This window comes from Acipenser ruthenus, chromosome 42, assembly GCF_902713425.1.
Source record: "Acipenser ruthenus chromosome 42, fAciRut3.2 maternal haplotype, whole genome shotgun sequence".
Classification (NCBI taxonomy): domain Eukaryota; kingdom Metazoa; phylum Chordata; class Actinopteri; order Acipenseriformes; family Acipenseridae; genus Acipenser; species Acipenser ruthenus.
The window spans coordinates 871,175-893,312 of NC_081230.1; positions in this window are offsets into that span (position 1 = coordinate 871,175).

Genomic DNA, 22,138 nt, shown 5'->3' on the forward strand with positions numbered 1-22,138 from the left:
AAGTGTGACAAACCACAATTCAATAATACAGCAGATAATAGTGATAGTTACATCAGGATATGATTAAATACAAAGTACTACAGGTTAAACACTTGGCAGATTACAGTATTCTGAAGTACAGGATTAAATGCAGTAAAATAGGGGGCAGATAAGAGCAAAATAAAGCACATTTAAATGAAGAGTGATAGTGTCCCAGGATACAAACAGAGGAGTTCTACAGGTGCTGTTTGAAGAGGTGAGTCTTAAGGAGGCGCCGGAATGTGGTCAGGGACTGGGCAGTCCTGACATCTGTAGGAAGGTCATTCCACCACTGCGGAGCAAGGGTGGAGAAGGAGCGGGCTCTGGAGGCAGGGGAGCGTAGCGGAGGTAGAGCTAGTCTTCTAGTGCAGGCGGAGCGGAGAGGTCGAGTGGGGGTGTAGGGAGAGATGAGGGTCTGGAGGTAGCTGGGTGCAGTCTGGTCAAGGCATCTGTAGGCTAGTACAAGAGTCTTGAACTGGATGCGAGTGGTGATCAGGAGCCAGTGGAGCGAGCGGAGTAGTGGAGTAGCGTGGGCGAAGCGAGGCAGAGAGAACACCAGGCGGGCAGCAGAGTTCTGGATGAGCTGGAGCGGACGAGTGGCGGACACAGGGAGGCTAGCCAGGAGGGAGTTGCAGTAGTCTAGGCGGGAGAGTACCAAGGCCTGGACCAGGAGCTGGGTGGCGTAGTTGGTGTAGTTTCTGACACTTGGTGGCGTAGTTTCTGAATTTTGTCTGTCAGAAACACTTACACTGTAGAGTAACAAACATCTTTGTATTTCTCCTGGAGCAGTGATATTCCTCCATGGGAAGAGCAGTCATCTGGCTGCATGGAAGCATCACATAGCAATTTCAACTGACACGTACCTTTCTTCTCTTTAAGTTTTCCAAAGGTAACTTTTAGCCAGGAAGTTGGTACAGCAAGAATAGATCCTTCTACAAGATACTGGTAATGGGAAGGCATATGTTCACCCAAAGGATTAATTTTTAGAAAAGACACAAGAAAAAAACAAATATAAAACAGTTTTACAAACATTACACCATATTATCAATATTTTAATCCTGGATTTTAAATGTATGCCATTTATGAAAATAAACTCACATAGTTACACTTGTCAATGACCGTGCCTCTTGTTGGCCTGTACCAAGCTGTGCCTTCACTTTCTGCACTAGATGAAGCGATTCCTAATATTAATTAAACACAGATGTAAATTAATTTGCTGAAATCAAAGACTATAATTCTTTAGAGGTCTGTTTTATGTAATGTATGGATTTCTCTTCACCCATATCATTTTCATACTTTGTTTCTTTTGTACTGTACGTTGATTGTGAGATTTTTATCAAAGATTTGTATTTCAAGTTCCTGAGTAAAAATAAAAAGTGTGTTTTGGTATGGCTTCCCATCGTACATTAGTACGTGTATTATCAATTCTTACAGTCTAACGTTAGGATATCGTCCTGTCTGGTAGAGCTGAAGCAAAATATACCAGTTGATCCTCAATAGTAAAATAAATTACTCAGGAGACCTGTCAGAGCACACATGAGGTTAATACATTGCTATAATGTAATCTCACAGGGAAGATAAAATGGCAACACGAAGCATGACAGAGAGATTTGCAATATTTTAAAAATGGGAAACAATCTTTGTTGGTTAGTACAAAATCTAGTATATATATATATATATATATATATATATATATATATATATATATATATATATATAAAATGTACTGCTGGAAGTGATTTATCTTATTAATATGCCTTTAAATACATGTCAAATACTTTAAAGAGCTGTCATACAAGTACAGTGGTAACAGATCTTATTGATTTAGTACCAATGCAAAACAGCTTGGCATTTATTTTACCCACAAAACATGTTTCTGCAATGGTGACTTGCAAGAAGGGCAACATGTTGAGCTTTACAACAGAAAATGTTTTTTTGTGGGGTGGGGAGTAAAATCAAATAATTGACAAAATAAATCAATGATAAATGATATTTCTGTGATCATTGTGGAGGTAGTGGGACGAATTACTAATTAATAATTACATTTTTTTAAGTTTAGCAATACTGAAAAAATGAGTGAACAAGGGGGCCATTATAAAATGATCAATAAACCACGACCACCAGGTGTTGTTTTTTAGGATATACTTCACTTTTTGGGATACCACAATACTTACAGATTTATTTCTACAATATTCAGAGTATATAGAAAGTTTTCATACCTGTTTTTTCAAGTTCATGCAGCCGCAGTTTTCATTTTTTATTTTCATTTTAAGAAGGGAAATCTCTTCCATTAAACACATGATTCTGTTGTATTAATTGTGCAATGAGAAAACAATTCCTTATTCTTCAGCTGGTGTGTGTGTGTGTGCGAGAGAGAGAGAGTGAAAAACGTTTTGGAATTGGTTTTAGCCCCCTTAGCAATGTTCATTTCTGTCTCTCTCTTGGCCTTTCTGACTTCCTTTTTGACTTGTGTTTGCAGTTCAAACAGGAGGAGTGGCAAACACTGTTGCAGCAGCAAAGGTCATTCAAAATGATCTCGACAGCATTCAGAACTGGGCAGACACATGGCAAATGACATTTAATAGAGGAAAGTGGAAGGTGCTGCACGCAGGCAATACATTTCTCCCTCCTTCCTTTCTATATTGGTTAATTGTGGGCTCTAGTTTTTTATTTAACATCACTGAGTCCCTTGTCCCTGTGGATTGCAACCACAATGTAGAAACATATAGAGAATGGATGGGAATGGTCAATAAACATCTCTGCTGTTTCTCTTAGAGTGTTTATTTATTTCTAATACTGGACACTGTCTTAATACTGTATTACATTCTGAATATGAATATATGGGCAGCAGTGTAGAGTAGTGGTTAGGGCTCTGGACTCCTGACCGGAGGGTTGTGGGTTCAATCCCAGGTGGGGGGCACTGCTGTTGTACCCTTGAGCAAGGTACTTTACCTAGATTGCTCCAGTAAAAACCCAACTGTATAAATGGGTAATTGTATGTAAAAATAATGTGATATCTGTATAATGTGAAATAATGTGATATCTTGTAACCATTGTAAGTCGCCCTGGATAAGGGTGTCTGCTAAGAAATAAATAATAATAATATAGCTGAATTATTAATTGTAGGTAATACTTAGAATACCAGATACATATTTAGCATTAAAAAACAATCCATGTGATTTCTTTACCAGTCGTTCATTATTTTGTGTATCAGCCTCCACACAAAGCCGAGCGCAGTGCGGTATACTGTAATGATGCTGCAGTCAGTCTGCCCGGACTGCACCTGAACCATCTTAAAAACACGAAGCCTCCAATAAGCTCATTTGTAAAAGTTAGTAAAGAATGGCGCTATATAATCTAAGGAAGCTGAATGTGAACTCCTAGCTGGAGCAACGAGAGAGGGAGAGAGGGGGCGGGGCAGAGAAGGAGGCGGAGACGCTGCTAGGCAACCGGCTCCTGAACATTCCACTCCGCTGAGCAGAGACCGTTAGGATTTAAAAATGCCAAAGTTCCGAGCGCCGTTAGTATGGGCTGCCAGAAATGAGGAGAAAATAAATACAGCTTTTTATAAATGTGTGCATTCAGATATCATTTAGAAATCTAGTTACAAGATTTAACAGTTAGCTAAATATTTAAATAAATCTGAAATCTCTTAACTAGATTTAACATTTACCTAAATATTTAAATAAATCTTAAATCTCTTAGCTAGATTTAACATTTAGTTAAATATTTAACTGGCAGCAAATGAGCATTTCACACGATTTGATTGGCTCTTGTAATGTTGAAATTTGCATGTTTATCAATTAGCATAAAATAAGTGCATAGCATAAGTGTGTGTGTCAGTACCTGTGTGTGTGTGTGTGTGTCAGTACCTGTGTGTGTGTGTGTGTGTGTGTGTCAGTACCTGTGTGTGTGTGTGTGTGCGTGTCAGTACCTGTGTGTGTGTGTGTGTGTGCGTGCGTGTCAGTACCTGTGTGTGTGTGTGTGTGTGTGTGTCAGTACCTGTGTGTGTGTGTGTGTGTGTGTGTGTGTGTGCGTGCGTGCGTGCGTGTGTGTCAGTACCTGTGTGTGTGTGTGTGCGTGCGTGTGTGTCAGTACCTGTGTGTGTGTGTGTGCGGGTCAGAACCTCTGTGTGTGTGTTAGCACCTGTGTGTGTGAGTGTGTGTTTCTCAGTGTGTGTGTTTGTGTCTCAGTGTGTGTGGTTGTGTTTGCGTCAGTGTGTGTCTCGGTGTGTGTGTGTGTGTCAGTGTGCGTGTCAGTTCCTTTGTGTGCGTGTCAGTATTTGTGTGTGTCAGTACTTGTGTGTGTGTGTGTGTGTGTCTCTGTGTTTCTCAATGTGTGTGTGTGTGTGTCTCAGTGTGTGTGTGTGTGTGTGTGTCTGTCGCAGTCTCAGTGTGTGTGTGTGTGTGTGTGTCAGTACCTGTGTGTGCGGGTCAGTACCTGTGTGTTTCTCAAGTGTGTGTGTGTCTCAGTGTGTGTGTGTCTTGGTGTGTGTTTGTGTCTCAGTGTGTGTGTCTGTCGCAGTCTCAGTGTGTGTGTGTCTCAGTGTGTGTCTCAGTGTGTGTGTGTGTGTGTGTGAGTGTGTGTCTCAGTGTGTTTGTGTCTCAGTCACTTCAAGTCATACAAAGAGCATTTCAAGTGGAGCGATAAAGTGGAGCGAAGCGATCAAAAAAAGGTGCCAAGTTAGAAGCAAGAATTGTGTGAATCTTGGGCCCCAGCACCTTTCCAAGTGTGCCTATTTGCTTGATGCTTGACAAGATTGGCCTAATTGCTTCTCCTAACTTGTTCTTTTGTGTTTGATATTGTTATACTCGTGGGGTCTAGTGTATGTGACCATCTCCTGTGTTTTTGACTGGATGTATTGGTTGTGTTTTATGTATTGAAAACTCCAAGCACTCCCTCCTCCTCAGTCTCTAAATTCGTTACATTTGTGTGGCGGGAAGGAGCCTGGCTATATAAACTCGGAGCGGGAGTATTCGTGCGCTCTGATTCCCAGCTGTGTTCGGGAGAGGTGCTGCTGGACTGCGCTACTGTGGGAGTTTACTAAACGGAGTGCCCTAGTGACAGGGACAGAGCCTGCAGTGCGGACTCAACCTCTCTACTGTTGCCTCATTGTGTTAATAAACCGTACGATTTGGTTTCAGTTAAACTGGCTGAGTCAGTGCCTTATTTCCCGCCGCCTAATAAAGCAAGCCTTTCGTCTCCATCCACCCTCCAATGATCTGCGAGACTCGCACAGTGACCTGCCCAAGGAAAGCCAGGGAGTAAGCCGACCGAGATGGACGGGCAGGAGGCAACAACTGGTGTCACAACTGGAGATCGTAAAGAGAGGGGAGATACGGACGAATTAAAGGCAAGGCTGGTGCAGTTGCTCCACAGTCAAGGAGGCTGTGTGGTCCAGTGGTTAAAAAACAGGCTTGTAACCAGGAGGTCCCCGGTTCAAATCCCACCTCAGCCACTGACTCACTGTGTGACCCCGAGCAAGTCACTTAATCTCCTTGTGCTCCGTCTTTCGGGTGAGACGTAATTGTAAGTGACTCTGCAGCTGATGCATAGTTCACACACCCTAGTCTCTGTAAGTCGCCTTGGATAAAGGCATCTGCTAAATAAACAAATAATAATAACACAGTCAGAACGAGTTAAAATCTGACACAAACTAACACTAAGGCGGTCCAACAGATTTGCAAAGTCGAAATTGCAGAAACTGCAAGCCAGCTCCGCAGCGAAATGGAAGACGGTCACAGAAAAATCAGGGAGAAGTTGGAAGGCTTCGAGCACGAATTGCAAGCGGTTCGCAATGCCGCTGTTGGCGAACAGAACCTGCTGAAGGAGAGGATCGAGCAGCTAGAAAGACTGCCGACTACAGCGCTCTCCAACCGCGCTGCACAACAGAGCCCGCGGACCTCGCTTCCTGCTGCTGCTTCAGGGTCTGCACAACAGAAAGTGAAACCAAGCAAGTTTAACTGGAAAATGGACTGGGCAGCAGACTACCAGCACTTCGAGACGGTCAGTGCACTAAATGGCTGGACTGACGGGGAGAAGCGGGCTCAGCTTGCCATCAGCCTAGACGGAGCTGCTATGACTACACTTACCTTGCTGCAAACGGAGGCTGCGTCCGATTATAGGGGGCTGGTGGATGTCCTGGCGCTGCGCTACAGGCGATCTCAGAAGAAACTCGCCAAAGCCCAGTACGAAACCAGGAAGAAAAAGCCAGACGAGTCCCTTGCTGATTTTGCCCAGGATCTACAACATCTCCTCGTGCTTTCATTTACTGAGCTGCCGGAGAGCTGCAGAAATGCTTTCCTCATTGATAAATTCCTCAGCTTGCTGCCAGACCGAGAGTTGAAAATCCGCCTGAGGGAGGGGTCTTTTCGCACACTCACAGACGTACTCAATCGAGAGATTCAGCCAGAGTGCATCTACGCAACCGTTGGGGGAAAAGAAGCCAGTTCAGCACATCGTCCGCCACACTCAAAACCAGAATGACTCGACAACTGGTGAGTCTGCTTGCAAGGGAATGAAAGGTAACAATGATTTGGCCATAGGGGAGGTGTTACCAAATTTGGTTAAAAGATTGGACGCCATAGGGAAGGCTATCATTGATTTGGGCACCTTTAAAACGGCTAAATCTGATGGCGAGTGTCACTATTGCCATAAGAGAGGACACGTACAAAGATTTTGTCAAAAATTCAGAAGAGATTGAAATAAGGAGGGTGAAACGGGGGACAAACCAATGTCTGCAATTGAGCAGGGGGCTGAACCTGGGAAATAATGTAAAGGAGGCCTCTGAAACTGTTTAATGTTGGGAAACTGGGGACTGCGTGCGGTTTGGTTATCCACTGTATCATAGAAGGGTTGCATGTCGATTCCGTAATAGATACCGGAGCAAATTTGACTGTCATGAGTCCCAAACTATTTGAGAAGATAGCATCAGTATCAGACTGTAGTGCTCCGGAGACTTGCAGCATTAAGACTGTAACCGGAGATGTGACGTCAGCAACTAGGACTGGTGAGCTAAAATTTGTGATTGGACAATACTCCTTTCATCACAGGGTCTGGGTAGCTGATATTACTGACGAGTTGTTAATGGGTTTGGATCTATTACAGGCACACCGTGGGATTTTAGATTTGCAGAGAAATGTACGGTCACTGAATGGCACAGAGCTTGCATTAAGCCACACGCAGACCGAATCAGAACCCACATTTTGTGGGCGTGTTGTAGCGGGGCGTAGACTTACTGTTCCTGCAGGTTCTGAGATACTCAGAGGCCGAGTTAGACTGCGAAAGAGCTTGTATCTCGCAATGGGGCGTAATCGAAAATGATCCTAAAAACAAAGACTACCCTGACATCTTAGTCGCAAGATCTGTACTGTGGGAGTGTACTAAACGGAGGTACTAAACCCCTGGAGAGCGAGCAGAATTATCCCGGGTTTAAAAGGCATGTCATATGCACACAGGCTAAAAGAATTGAATCTATTCAGTCTTGAACAAAGAAGACTATGCAGCGATCTGATTCAAACATTCAAAATCCTAAAAGGTATAGACAGTGTCGACCCAGGGGACTTCTTGGACATGAAAAAAGAAACCAGGGGTCACAAATGGAGATTAGATAAAGAAGCATTCAGAACAGAAAATAGGAGTCACTTTTCAACCATCACAGACTAGCAGCTCTGCACACTCGTATAACACTGCATGAGATCAAAGAACAGCCACATAAACTACAGCCAGGGAACTCCTGTGGGACAGACATGAGTAAGGATCCGCGCAAAGTGATGTGCGGTTTCAAACCCCCGTAAGAGTCTGTGTGCTCCCGTGGTTAAAGACAAGGGCTTGTAGGGAAATAAGCGGCACGCACGCTTTCATTTTTGAATTTTTGTTTGTAAAAAACAGCGAGTTAAAGACCACGTACATTTTCTTTACTTTTTTTTTTTTTTTTTTACACAGCTTCAGTGGTTTCTATCTCTCCTCGCACTAAATCGCAGAGTCAGCTCTGAACACGGCATCCTTTATATTCCCTTGTGTGATCGAGTGGAAATCTGCTCTGCAGCGCACTCCATCACCCACACAGCTCCCTTACCTGGAGACCGCAGGGCAATTGTTGTTTCATCAGTCACTGCTGTGGATTAAAATAATATTGGTTTTAAGAATAAATAATTAAACTCACATGGGGAGGTGTCGGGCCGCGGGGCTTCCTGTGCTGTAAACCTGGTCGTCATGGAGACGGGCAGAACGCAGCTCTCGCTATTCCTTATACAATGCTGCCATCGTGTGGCCATTTACTAGAACTGTAGTTTCTAATAAAACTAACATTTTATATATATATATATATATATATATATATCTCTCTGAACGCAGCTTAGTTGCTTTTTGAAATGACTCGTATTAACCTTAACCACTGTGCAAAAATAGACATTTCAGACACATTCTTAAAATACAGCAAAATCAATACTTACATGATAAGCAGGATAGTGCTGTGTGTATAAATAATAGTGTTTTGTAATTGCTCTTATTTGAAATCATTCTTTACCATATATCATGCTTACTACGTGTCCTTACTGGACTCGTATAAGCAAATAGTTACTATCAGGTTTAGCTGCTCTTAGTCGAATTCACTCTTATAATTTACTGTGTGCTTTATTATTTTACTCTTACTTGAATTGATCTTATTGTACTTTCATATCTGCTCTTATCTTTATTATGATATTCTGTAATGTGATATTTTATAATGTGATACTTTGTACTGTGATAACTTGTAGCAATTGTAAGTCGCCCTGGACCAGGACGTCTGCTAAAAAAATAAATAAATAAATAAAGTAATTGCTGATTTTCAATACCTGTACTACTCATTGCAAACAGCAGAGGGCAGCAGCAACCGCTTGTCACTGAGCTGTGTTTAGATTTAAAAAAAAAAAGTTTTATTAGAACCAACTATTCTACCAAATGGCCACACGATGGCAGTATTGGATAAGGAATAACAAGAGCTAAATTCAGCACCCTTGTTCAGCGCAGCATCTGCACTCCATCTAAAATCCTTCTATTGGTTTTAATTTTCCTCACAACTCGCTTTTCAGAATGAATCCAGTTTGTGCATAAATTCAACACAGCAGTATTGTTTCTTGTTGCATCTAAATCAATAACCAGGCTTTTATGTCTTAATTTTTTAATTGGTCAAACAGCATAACAGGGAGTAGACATCACATACATGTTCTTTAAAAATGTGTTGGTTAGTTTGAAGGAATACATTATATATCAAAACATATCATTCATGGGTAAAGAAACTAAAGAGATGAAGATCTTATTCCAGTTTCTTGCCCTGAACTGACAACACATAATAAATAAATAATACATCTCTAATAAAAACAGATTGTGAAAAAGGCAGAACTAAAATCAGAATTTAGCAGATTCAGGTAAGATAGGTAAGACATTCAATTAAAATAAAAAAATAAAATCATAATTTTAAAGTGTGGATTTAGAAGAAGAATAAAAAGAATCTGGAAGATGAATTTATAAAGTGTATAGAAATGAAACTGCTGAGGATGAGAATTCACTGGACAATGAAATGAGGAGGATCAGATGTGAAGTACAAGTCCCACACACACACATATACAATAACATGAGAAAACAGACAGTGCATATCTAATCCAGAATAAAGACAATCCATGTGTATGAGATTAGAAAGAAAGAAACAGCATACAACATATACAACTGAAAAAAATAAATATAAAAAAGACAAAACCTACTTGTGTTAATAAATAAATTAAATGGCAATAACTCTGTTAAAGTAACGTTAAGGTTTGGAAATTGCAAGTTCAGGAAGCCGAGCAACCTTAACTCTGCACCAGTATGTGTGTGTTTCCCGTCACACCTGACATCATCAATGACATCACTAAGCACATGACACATTCTCCCTGAAGACTGGCCATGTGGACCCAACACTGGAAATCACAGTCCTTGCAGGGGGAGGGGACAGTCTTCAATACATTGAATAACACTATGTAACACAATTTTTGTTCCTGGGTAGTAAGTGTTATTTCCTAATTGCTTATGCCTCAAAAGTATAGAAAATGGCTATTATTCCCCACAAACTTTGCTTTTGTGACCAGGACAGTGATATTTTGAAATTTACCTATTTCCAATGAGAAAACGGGCGAATTTGTGTCTTTTCGTTCACATAGTCAGAAAAAAAACAACATATGAATCCAAATTAACATGTATTTATACTAAAGTAATACAAAAATGACTACAAAAGATTTAGAAGTGAGTAGTTTTTCGAGATTTACGATTATACTGTAAATCACTTTCACGAATCAGCCCCCAAATGTAGTCTCCCATTATGTTCTCGTTATACTGTCCTTGGTAGCGGCGTTCAAAGTCCTTTATATCCTGGTGGAAGCGCTCGCCTTGCTCCTCCGAGTACGCTCCCATGTTCTCCTTGAATTTATCAAGATGAGCATCAAGGATATGGACTTTGAGGGACATCCTACAGCCCATTGTGCTGTAGTTCTTCACCAGAGTCTCAACCAGCTCCACATAGTTTTTGGCCTTGTGATTGCCCAGGAAGCCCCGAACCACTGCGACAAAACTGTTCCAAGCCGCTTTCTCCTTACTAGTGAGCTTCTTGGGGAATTCATTGCACTCCAGGATCTTCTTTATCTGTGGTCTGACGAAGACACCGGCTTTGACCTTTGCCTCAGACAGCTTAGGGAAGAAGTCTTGAAGGTACTTGAAGGCTGCCGACTCCTTATCTAGAGCTCTGACAAATTGTTTCATAAGGCCCAATCTGATGTGCAGTGGTGGCATCAGCACCTTCCGGGGGTCCACCAGTGGCTCCCACTTGACGTTGTTCCTCCCCACAGAGAACTCGGTCCGCTGTGGCCAGTCCCGCCTGTGGTAGTGCGCCTTGGTGTCCCTGCTGTCCCAAAGGCAAAGATAGCAGGGAAACTTGGTAAAACCGCCTTGGAGACCCATCAGGAATGCCACCATTTTGAAGTCTCCTATGACCTTGATGCCATCTCAGAAAAATGCAGATATGTATCCACTTAGGCAGCTGGAACTAAACTGAACTGGTGGGCTTAAGGCCCCTGTATTTATACTACTATTTATATTACTGGAAAGTTCTAGAAGTTACTCCAAGTTTACTCAGCACTGAATCTATCTGGAATGTTCTGGAAAATAGGTAAATTTCAAAATATTTCAATTTCAAACTGTCCTGGTCACAAAAGCAAAGTTTGTGGGGAATAATAACCATTTTCTATACTTCTAAGGCATAGGCAATTAGGAAATAACACTTACTACCCAGGAACCAAAAAAAAAAAAAAAAAAAATTGTTACACGGTGTAATTATTCGTTTGAAATATCTACAATGCAAGCTGGTCCTGTTGCTTTTGCTGGTCTTTCTCTGCTCTGCATACCAGTGATCTACTGTGCTGCTTCACTGCTTTCATTCAGAGTGTATGAACAATCAATAAAAAAGAGTGACTTCATACAACAAAAAAAACATTAACTTAAGAAATCAGACCTTCTTTAGCTTTCTTTCATCCTTTTCAGTTAATTGAAATGATTTCTCAGGTTAAACTTTCTAAAACCTTTTAAAGGATACTGTAATTGGACTGTTTAATACAAACCTCTCACTCTGACATATATGATCTGATTTCATTATTCATTCAATACATTTAGTTTATTAACCTGCTCTCTCACTCCACTGGGTAGTTATTCATATAATAAAAAGCATTTCATTCAAAGAGCTTTAGTTTTCTAACGCCTCCTCAGGTTTTTCTTGTGGAATGGGATGCTTTTTAATCACAATAAGACACCTCAGGACATCTTTTCAAAGCTTTTACGCCAGTCTTTAATTAACTCCTATTTATTTTAAAGAGGTAAACCACCTGTTCATTTTACAAAACTAGAACCACACAGCTGAGTAATACACTGTATTTCAAGCCCTCTTCAGCACTCTCAGTGTGTTTAGTTTTTCATGTTGTAACATTAACATGATGTCTTGTCCTTTTTTAAATCAATAGCAGTTAATTAAAGGCTGGAGGAAGCGCTTTGATAACGCGTCCCCTCGAGTCTCACAGAGCAGCGCACTCCTTGGCGTGTCTCATTGCTGGTGACTCTTCTGCTGCTGTGGACGCGGCTCTGTTGCCTGGTTTAGTTCGCAGCGCAGTCTGAGGAAGATTCTAAATCTGTGCCGCTGGACAGCAGGGAGGAATACTGTCCTGGATAAAGAATAGGAGACAAGAATACAGTTTAAGAGAAACTGAATAAAAGCATGGGGTAGAAATAGCAGAGGTTACTGCCTGGAAGTTTACTCGTAAAGAATGACCTTTCTGCTCCCCTGTGCTGTATTTACCAAAAACAAGTTCACACGCCCTGACCCTTCCGAGACTAACGAAGAGAAAGCTGAGAAACTGCGCGCATGACTACGCCATTGTGGATCTGTTTGTGACAACAGCGCTCAACTTGAATTAACCTGATATACTTCTAAAAAACATTACCAGGGGTATAGCGTTAGTGTTTGAACATTTCGTTCTGAAGAAGAGGGCAGAAAATATAAATATCGACACACAAAACACAGACTATTTATCTGCGAAAAACTCGCTGCATCGGCGCTGCTTCAGTCACAGCGTCACGGCTGATAATATAACTCCCGTCGCGGTCAACTATCACGGTAGAGCCCTCATCGCCGGGCACTCTCTCAAATATCTTTTTTTTTTTTTTTTTTTAATTATAATCTGCAAATTCTTAGACAAGACGGATAATTACTCACAATAAATAGCACTGGTGTACACACACAGAAGCAGCTATGAGAAATAAAGACATGAACCATTTCTTTCCATTAAATATATTGGTTAATTGTGGGCTCTAGTTGTTAACATCACTGAGTCCCTTGTCCCTGTGGATTGCAACCACAATGTGGAAACATATAGAGAATGGATGGGAATGGTCAATAAACATCACTGCTGTTTCTCTTAAAGCGTGTTTATTTATTTCTAATACTGGACCCTGTCTTAATACTGTATCACATTCTGAATATGAATATAGCTGAGTTATTAATTGTAGGTAATACTTAGAATACCAGATACACATTTAGCATTAAAAAGCAATCCATGTGATTTCTTTACCAGTCGTTCATTATTTTGTGTATCAGCCTCCACACAAAGCCGAGCGCAGTGCGGTATACTGTAATGATGCTGCAGTCAGTCTGCCCGGACTGCACCTGAACCATCTTAAAAACACAAAGCCTCCAATAAGCTCATTTGTAAAAGTTAGTAAAGAATGGCGCTATATAATCTAAGGAAGCTGAATGTGAACTCCTAGCTGGTGCAACGAGAGGGAGAGATGGCGGGGTAGAGAAGGAGTCTCCTCCATTTGCATGTTGGAAATGCCTCGTTTGGCTTTGGGATAGAAAAATGCGTTGTGGGACCGGCCGATATTTCCACATGAACATTGGATCGGGGTTTGGTTTGGTCACAATTCCGAGATACTGGCCAACACTCATCAAGGGTTTAATATCAATTCGAAATTACCGACACTTTTTACATATTAAATAAAATACAAATTCAAGTTAACACACATACGTTTTGTCACTTTTCATTCATTTATATGCACTGTACGGTTTGTTTGATAGGACACACTGCTCAGCTGACTGTGGCTAAAACTGCCTTTATTGTGATCCAGCACATGCTGAAGTAAAATGTTGAACAGTCTTTATGACAGTTTACTGCATAGCAGTACAAGCACATTTATTCTTTTTAGAAAGTGTTGGTAATTGCGAATTGGTGTAAAACGATTTATGAATACTGATCACTATCTCAGAAGTCTGCTATTAAAATTGAACTTTTTGGCCTAAATGCAAAGCGTTATTTTTGGTGCAAACCTAACACGGTGCATCACCCAAAGAACACCATCCCTACTGTGAAGCATGGTGGTGGCAGCATCATGTTATGGGGATGTTTCTCATCAGCAGGGACTGGGGCACTTGTCAGGATTGAAGGAAAAAATGAATGGAGCAAAGTACAGAGAAGTCCTTGAGGAAAACCTGTTGCCCTCTGTAAGAAAGCTGAAACTGGGATGGAAGTTCATCTTTCAGCATGACAATGACCCAAAGCACACAGCCAAAGCTACACTGGAGTGGCTAAGGAACAAAAAGGTAAATGTCCTTGAGTGGCCCAGTCAGAGCCCCGACCTAAATCCAATCAAAAATTTGTGGCATGACCTTAAGATTGCTGTCCATCAGCGCTCCACAAGGAACTTGACAGAGCTTAAACAGTTTTGTAAAGAAGAATGGTCAAATCTAGGTGTGTGCAAAGTTGGTAGACCTATCCCAACAGACTCACAGCTGTAATTGCTGCCAAAGGTGCTTCCACCAAGTATTAACTCAGGGGGGTGGAGACTTATCCAATTATGATCTTTCAGTTTTGTATTTGATATATATACCAGCAGAGACACTGCAGCATTGGCCCTCCAGGAACTGAGTTTGATTGATTTTAATTATTTTAATGTAATTTAGTTTAAAGTAATTACTAGAAACTAAAAGTTAATGTTAAAGTAGCTACAACTTGTGTGCAATCTTTATTGATATTCCAGTTTGTTTACATTTACTCAAGTAAGATAGAGACTGTCTTTAAGACATTCATGAATGGAAGGAAGTGTGGAAGGTCACAGAAGCAGAGTTGAGAAAGTAGAAGGCGTGTAATCAGGATTCAAGAAGAAAGTTTCTTTCCACACATTGCTCCAACCTACCTGCTGCTGAGTAGAAATCAGAACATCGTTTAAATTTAAAGAGATACAGCTTGCTTTATTGAAAAGATTCAAACTGGGACTGTGCCAAAACCATGTTGTAATCGAAAGAAGAGAATGGACTGGTGCAAGTTTCTTTAAGGGTGCAATATAAAATACCAGCAGAGCTGCTATACAGAGTGTTGTGCACAGCAGAGCTGCTATAGTGTTCTACACAGCAGAGCTGCTATACAGAGTGTTGTGCACAGCAGAGCTGCGATAGTGTTGTGCACAGTAGAGCTCCTATAGAGCATGTGCACAGCAGAGCTGCTATACAACTTGTTAGGCACAGCCAGTATAGCAGTTCTGTGTACATCGGTGGTTCTCAATCCTGGTCCTGGGGACCCCCTGCTGTGTGTCTGCTGGTTTTTCTTCCAACTGATGAGCTGCTCTCAATTACTTAAACCCTTAATTCAATAAAAATATAGAATGGGCCAGGAACAAAAACACCGACACTGCAGGTATGGTGTAATTGCGCTTGCACCATTTTATTTTGAACAACAAAAATAAACTATTCAAACAAAAACAAAGCAGCCACACAAAATAGTCACGATCACTAAACCATATAGGTCAGGCTGGGTAATCGCCTTCACTGTTCCTATATTTTTTAAACTCCTCGCGCTCTCGCTTGCTCCGTCCTCTCCTCCTTTACACGTTCCCACCTCTGCCATTGCTCCCGGCCTTTCTCGAGAAGGTCCGGTCGGAGAAGGCGTCAGTTCTCCTAGTGGCCCAGGAGAATCTGGTTTTCATCCCTGTGCCAGCTATTGAACGTCCCGTCCTGGGAGATCCCGCTTCACCAGGATCTTCTCAGTCAGGCGAGAGGAACACTGACACCCGGAGCCGGGCAGGCTCCAGCTATGGGTCTGGCCCCTGAAAGGGACCGCTGGTCAGCCTTAGGGCTGTCTGACACAGTCATGGGTACGTTGCAGAATGCTAGGGTGCATTCCACTAGGTCATTCTATGCCTATAACTGGAAATGTTTTCAAGATTGGTGCCGACAAATGGTCATGATCCAATCTCCTATCCCATGACTGCCATCTTGCAGTTTCTGAAGGTTTACCTAGCGGCTATTTCTGCTTGCCATGCCCCCATTGACTCAGTGTCCCCGGGCGCGCATTTTTTGGCTACCTGGTTTCTCCGAGGCGCTCAGCAATTGCACCCTCCCAGGAGGGCCACTCTCCCCGAAAGGAGCCTTGAGATTGTACTGGAGGCTCTCACGCAGGCCCAGTTTGAGCCTATATACTCCATCGAGTTGAAGCACCTGTCCATGAAGACAGCCTTCCTCCTTGCTATCACCTCTGCAAAGCAGGTGAGTGAGCTGCAGGCGATGTCTGTGCATAGCTCCTGTATGCATATTTGGGATGATGATAGCAGAGTGTCACTGCGTGCAAACTCTGCTTTTCTCCCCAAGGTGTTACAGCCTTCCACCTGAATCAGTCCGTGGAAATGGAGTCCTTTCATCCTCCATCGTTTGTGTCGGAGGAGGATAAGAAGTTGAACCTTCTCTGCCCAGTTCAGGCATTGAGATGTTATGTAGATAGGATGAGAGCGCTGCGTCAGTCTGACCAGCTCTTCTTCTGCCATGGATCACGGACCCTGGGACAGCCAAGCAGCTGCTGTCGCATTGGATTGCGGACACAGTCTCGACTGCGTATGATGGTGCTGGCTTACCCCCACCTGGGCGGATAGCCGCACATTCCACGAGAGGTGTGGCTACGTCATGGGCCCTCTTCCGAGGTGCCTCCATGGCTGAGATTTGTGATGCGGCTAGCTGGGCTACCGTCTGAATGTGGTCGATCCCTCATTGCCCTCTGTGGCCACTAGGGTCCTTGAGATTGCACGCTCATGTTGCTGACCTTGGTCAGGCAGGACCTGGCGCCCTCATATGCTGCCGTTCTTTTCTCCCTCGCGATGGCTCTAGTACACGTTTCCCATATCGATGTTTGGTGGCCATCTTTGAATTGAAAGGGAACGTCATTTTACCTACCGTAAACCTGGTTCCCTGAAAGAGACGATGGCCACCAACTGCGAGGTCGCATCGGTCGACATCACGGTTTCAACGCGAAAGAGAACGAACCTCCCCGGCGTGACGGTTAAGTACCCTCGGGAGGCGGGACCGAGGGGGTCACCAAGGGGAGGGGGCCTATTGGCAGCTTTGATAGACCTCAGTGACACCTACCAATAGGCAGGAGTGTATCCCATAACAATGTTTGGAACCTGAGTGTACTCCACGGCGCTTTCAAATTAGACTTTACATGTAGAACCTACACAAACTACTCCACATTGATAAAGTTAAAAAATATCATATATAAAAAAGAATAGCATATAAATAAGACTTGCAGAGAAAAACAGATTAATCTTAGTTGCATAAGTATTCAACCCCTTTTCTACTGCAGCCCCAAATCAGCTCAGGAGCAAGTGATTTGTTTGAAAGGTCACAAAATTAATGAAATGTTTTCAGCCGGTGTGTACTCAAAAGTGGTTTAACATGTACATAATTTCCCTCGGGTATATAAAGACTTAAGCTGGAACTCACATAGTGATCCAACAAAGCAACGATAAAGACCAAAACAAGTCAGTGATAAAGTGGTAGAGAAGCACAGAGCAGGAGAAGGGTACAAGAACATTTCAAAGACGCTGATTATTCCTCTCAGCACAATGAAGTCCATCATTAAGAAGTGGAAGATGCATCATACCACCCAGATCAGGTCACCCTCCCAAAACTGAGCAGCTGGGAAAGCAGGAAACTGGTTTGGTATGTCACTCTGAAGCCAACGACCTTGAGAGATCTGCAAAGTTCTGAGTCTCAGATGGGAGTCAGTGTTCACACATCAACAATAAGATGGTCCCTACACAAAGCTGGCCTGTATGGACGGGTGGCAAGAAAGAAGCCATTACTCAAAAAGCATCATCTTAAAGCACATATGGAGTTTGTGAAAAAGCATGGAGATGATACTGCAGACATGTGGATAAAGGTTTTGTGGTCAGACGAGACAGTTTGAACTTTTCAGTCTAAATTCCAAACGTTACGTCTGGTGCAAGGCCAACACTGCACATCACCCAGTCAACACCATCCCAACTGTCAAGCATGGTGGTGGCAGCATCATGTTATGGGGATTCTTCTCTTCAGCAGGGATGGGGAAGCTTGTCAGGATAGAGGGGAGAATGTATGGTGCAAAGTACAGGCAAATCCTTGAGGAAAACCTGTATGAGTCAGCCAAGACTCTGAAACTAGGGAAGAAATTCACATTTCAGCAGGACAATGACGCGAAGTGGTTGAACAACAAGAGAATTAAATGTTCTGGATGGGCCAGTCAAAGTCCTGACTTAAACCCAATCTAAAATTTATGGAGAGACTTGAAGATTGCAGTCCATCTATGATCCCCAACAAACTCATCAGAACTGGAGCCATTTTCCCCCACATGAGCCAAATCTTACACTCTAGACATGCGGTTATTACAACAATTCTGCAGTTCAAAACCATCTTGCTACATGGTGTATGCCAATTACTAACAGATTTCCACATTTAAGTCAAGCAGTGTCTCACCAAGCAAGTACAGTAATTGAATTTAAGAATTCAATAGGCCTGTGTGATTAAGGACTCAATTGGCTCAAAAAAGACAAAGGCTCTGTGGGTCAGATTTACAAATTTGCTTTTTGAAATTAGTACCTAGTCAGAAGACTTATCCGTATTTTGTTTTCTGAGTTTGTGTCTTAGTTCAGAGATTTTTCTGTTGATTGTTGAACCAATCTGACTTTGTTGCATTTGGAATACACACACAAAGCATAAGTTGTTTGCAGATTAGCATCATTAATAGATGGTTAGCCAAATATCTAAACACTGGATTTTAAAACTAAAAACCATGCCTAAATGAAGCAAGATACTAAAACTACATCCTCTCCAATCCCACAGTACCATACATTACTTCATGCAAGCCTTTGTTCACAAAATTTGGGGGGTGGGGGCTGACACCTCTGCAAATGGTCCATCAACAAGAGATCAGTTTGTATAGCCACGATTGGCGATGCATGTTAAAAACAGTACCTTTTTAAATAAAAATCAGGATTACCGTATACAGCATGATCTTTAGTAGAGTCAAGCGCATCTTCTCTCCCCATCTTGCTGCTGCTTGTTACAGCCTCCACGAAGATTGCTTCTGACAAGCGTCTCAACGTCAAACACAGCCAGCGTTAGAGAGCGTACAAATGAAGAACAGGAAGTTGCTTTATTTGTTAGAGTCCAAGACAATTCCTCAACAAAAACATTGCTTCCTGGATGGATTTCCACCTGTAAAAATAAAAATAGAAAAAAAAATGAACCTGAAGTAAAACCCATTTTAATCAACACACTGTTAGAACAACCCTTCCACGCAAATGTGGTAGACTAAAATTTCAAGAATCACAGAATGCTCCTCCGAATTACCTGTCAATTTGCATACTGAATGTCAAACTTACAGCTAAACCTTAAGGACAAAAGCATTTTATCCCACCTCAGAAATACAAATTTGGCAGTATAGTGAAGCTGCAACATTGGCAGTGTTTATATCCAAGTGGAATTTGCTCGAAGGGTCACATAAACTGAAGGTGGTCTGCCTGAATTGCAATAGTGCAGTTACATAGACAATCCTATCCTTTTCTGGGAGTGCAATACTTAACGAAATGTACTCAGTACATTTTAAGTGCAATAATAGTAATAAGTTGAATTTTTCCATGTGCTCATCTGGTCATATCTGCCCATTCTTTATCAGACTTTACTAAAACTGTAGTGTAGTTTCAAGTCACACTTTTTCCAGGGTGGATTAATATATGGAACACAATGTATGAGGACAATAGATTTTGCAAAGTGTATTGAAACTGAAATTGAGGTAGAAATTAAAACAAATGTCAGTTATTTCAGTCTTCAAATTTAATTTGTCACAATGAAGATTAAACAGATAAGTTTTACCTTTCCAGCAGCTTTCATGGGAGGAGGCAGCACAGGTGCTGATAATACAGATATTGAAGCAGCTGAGGCTTCTGTTGAATTCCCAGTGGAACGGTTAGGCGTTCCATAACGTGACTAAATCAGAATCAGGAATAGATTTGCACACATGATTTCTGTTCAAGCACTCGAGTTTTTGGAGTATTGCTAAAAAAGTAAGAAAAAAAAAACAATTTCATGAACAGATAGAAATCCACTTTTTTTTTTTTTTTTTTTTTACCAAAGTTCATATACAGTTTTGAAATTGGGCCCCCATGTTCCCTGCTTTAATCTGCAAAGTTTCTCTTAGGGGGCCATCTTACTTAATTGTAATTGTGCTATTTTAAATGAGACATCTTTACAGAATGAGAAACCACACATACATCTTTTCACAAGTTTATTAAAGTTCATTAAACTATTAGTATAATATTTAAATGAGCATTTCAAGGGTATGCTTGTATATGTCAGATGAACTACAGACATTCTAGAAGATAGAGTAAGTTACTTTCTATATCTTATATTGTGACTAATGCAATCTTGGCAACGGCAGTGTTAATTACTTGTATAAAAAGGTGTAATAATGCTAGAGGGCTCAACTTGTTCTTGCATTTCTACTTACCTTGTGCTTGAGTGAATTGTTTTCTTCCTCCAGTTTTTCAACTATTCCACGGCCATAAGTTGGTCTACTTCACCATCTACTTCCTCACGTGCTGCCTTCAGCTTTTTCCAAATGTTGTCACATCTGTCTTGCTTAGCAGATATCTTTATTTTGCTAAAAGATTACATTGTTCAACAACATTTCAAAATAAAAATTAAACCACATTTCAACATTTTGTAAACAAAAACATTACATACAAAATGCAAACTTGCAATTCACAAATAACTATCACTACAAAACAATTCTATAGCTAAATGTAAGCAATCATATTTCACTCATGACATTGGAATGTCTCCCCATACTTTACAGTATTGGCTTTTCAGCAAACGTCAGAGCAATAGAGAATCAATTAGCTTTAGGTATGTTCCCAGGTCATTAATGAAAAATAAAAGTTCTCACTTAACATACCTGACTAAATAAAGGTTAAATAAAATAAACACAAATAACGTTATAATCATAATAAAACCTAAAAACAGGAAATGTCTCACTTTGCGCTGAAACCAAAACAGAAGGGTACAGCCCAGGCTTTTCAAAATGTACTTAGTTTAATGCTCTAACTCAATGTTACACAAGGCACAGTCGCCATCAGCTACCATTTGGAAATCATTTGTGTAAAGTTACCTGGATTGGTTCGGAGTCACTTGACAAATCATCCATGTATCTTATTCCGCATTATGAATCTTTAGAGGCTGGCGTTTTGTTCTCAGTTCGGTCCTCCTCATTTACTTTCAGGTCAGATTCTTTTGGTGTACACGCACACAAAAGTAAAAAAACAAACATAAAACGGCTGCAAATGTTCTTTCAGTGCAAGTAATAAATTAGCTTGAAAAAAACCTCACACAATGTATCATTAATGAAAGACATACCTGACATTGTGGACCTCGCAGTCACACAGGACTGCCTCCACGCGGGGTTTTCTTCCCTGACCTCCATTCTCCTACATAACTTCTCGAATCCATGTCTCCATTTTCTTCAAATGTGTCTTCATCAAAATCCCTAACATCATAATTAAATCGGTGAGCCATGTATTTTTATATGTTACAAGTTCAAAAATGTATTATTCATATATAAAAATTCTTTCATATATACATTTCATATATTAAACATATTTCCTTTCCGTATGGGCAGCGAGTTGACTTAGTAGAGCACAGTAAAAAATAGGTTCAGTCGCTGAATACAGTTAGCATCTCGTCTCATGAAACAAAAATAGACAATAACAAAACAGCAAATTCTACAACAAATGCATACAAACACACAATACTGACTCAAAGGAGCGGAGCTGAGAGCGCCGACAAGAAGCAGAAAAAACAAAGGGGCGGTACAGTGTGGGGCACATTGTACTTATTTATTTGAAATGCTTCGACACTATTGTATAGTACTGTAGATTATATGTGTTTACATGATATACATTTGCATTGGGATTATTTTGTGTTTCAGTGATGTGATCATCAGAAATACTGTAATGGCAGATAAGTAGCCTGCAGAATGTGCGCATTGCAGAAAGAGATTATTATTAAAACATGACGAGACATCTCTTAGGCTTTATTACAGTAATAACTTTGCAAGTTCGTTGCAATTGACCCAATGAGACCTCCCCCCGCAAGCACCGACCAAATTGTTTGGTGTTGTATGTAGTCTAAACATTGAATTCAATATATATATTAAAAAAAAAAAAAATGAAAATGCAATGCACAGATTGAACCCGGCACCTCCAGCACAGC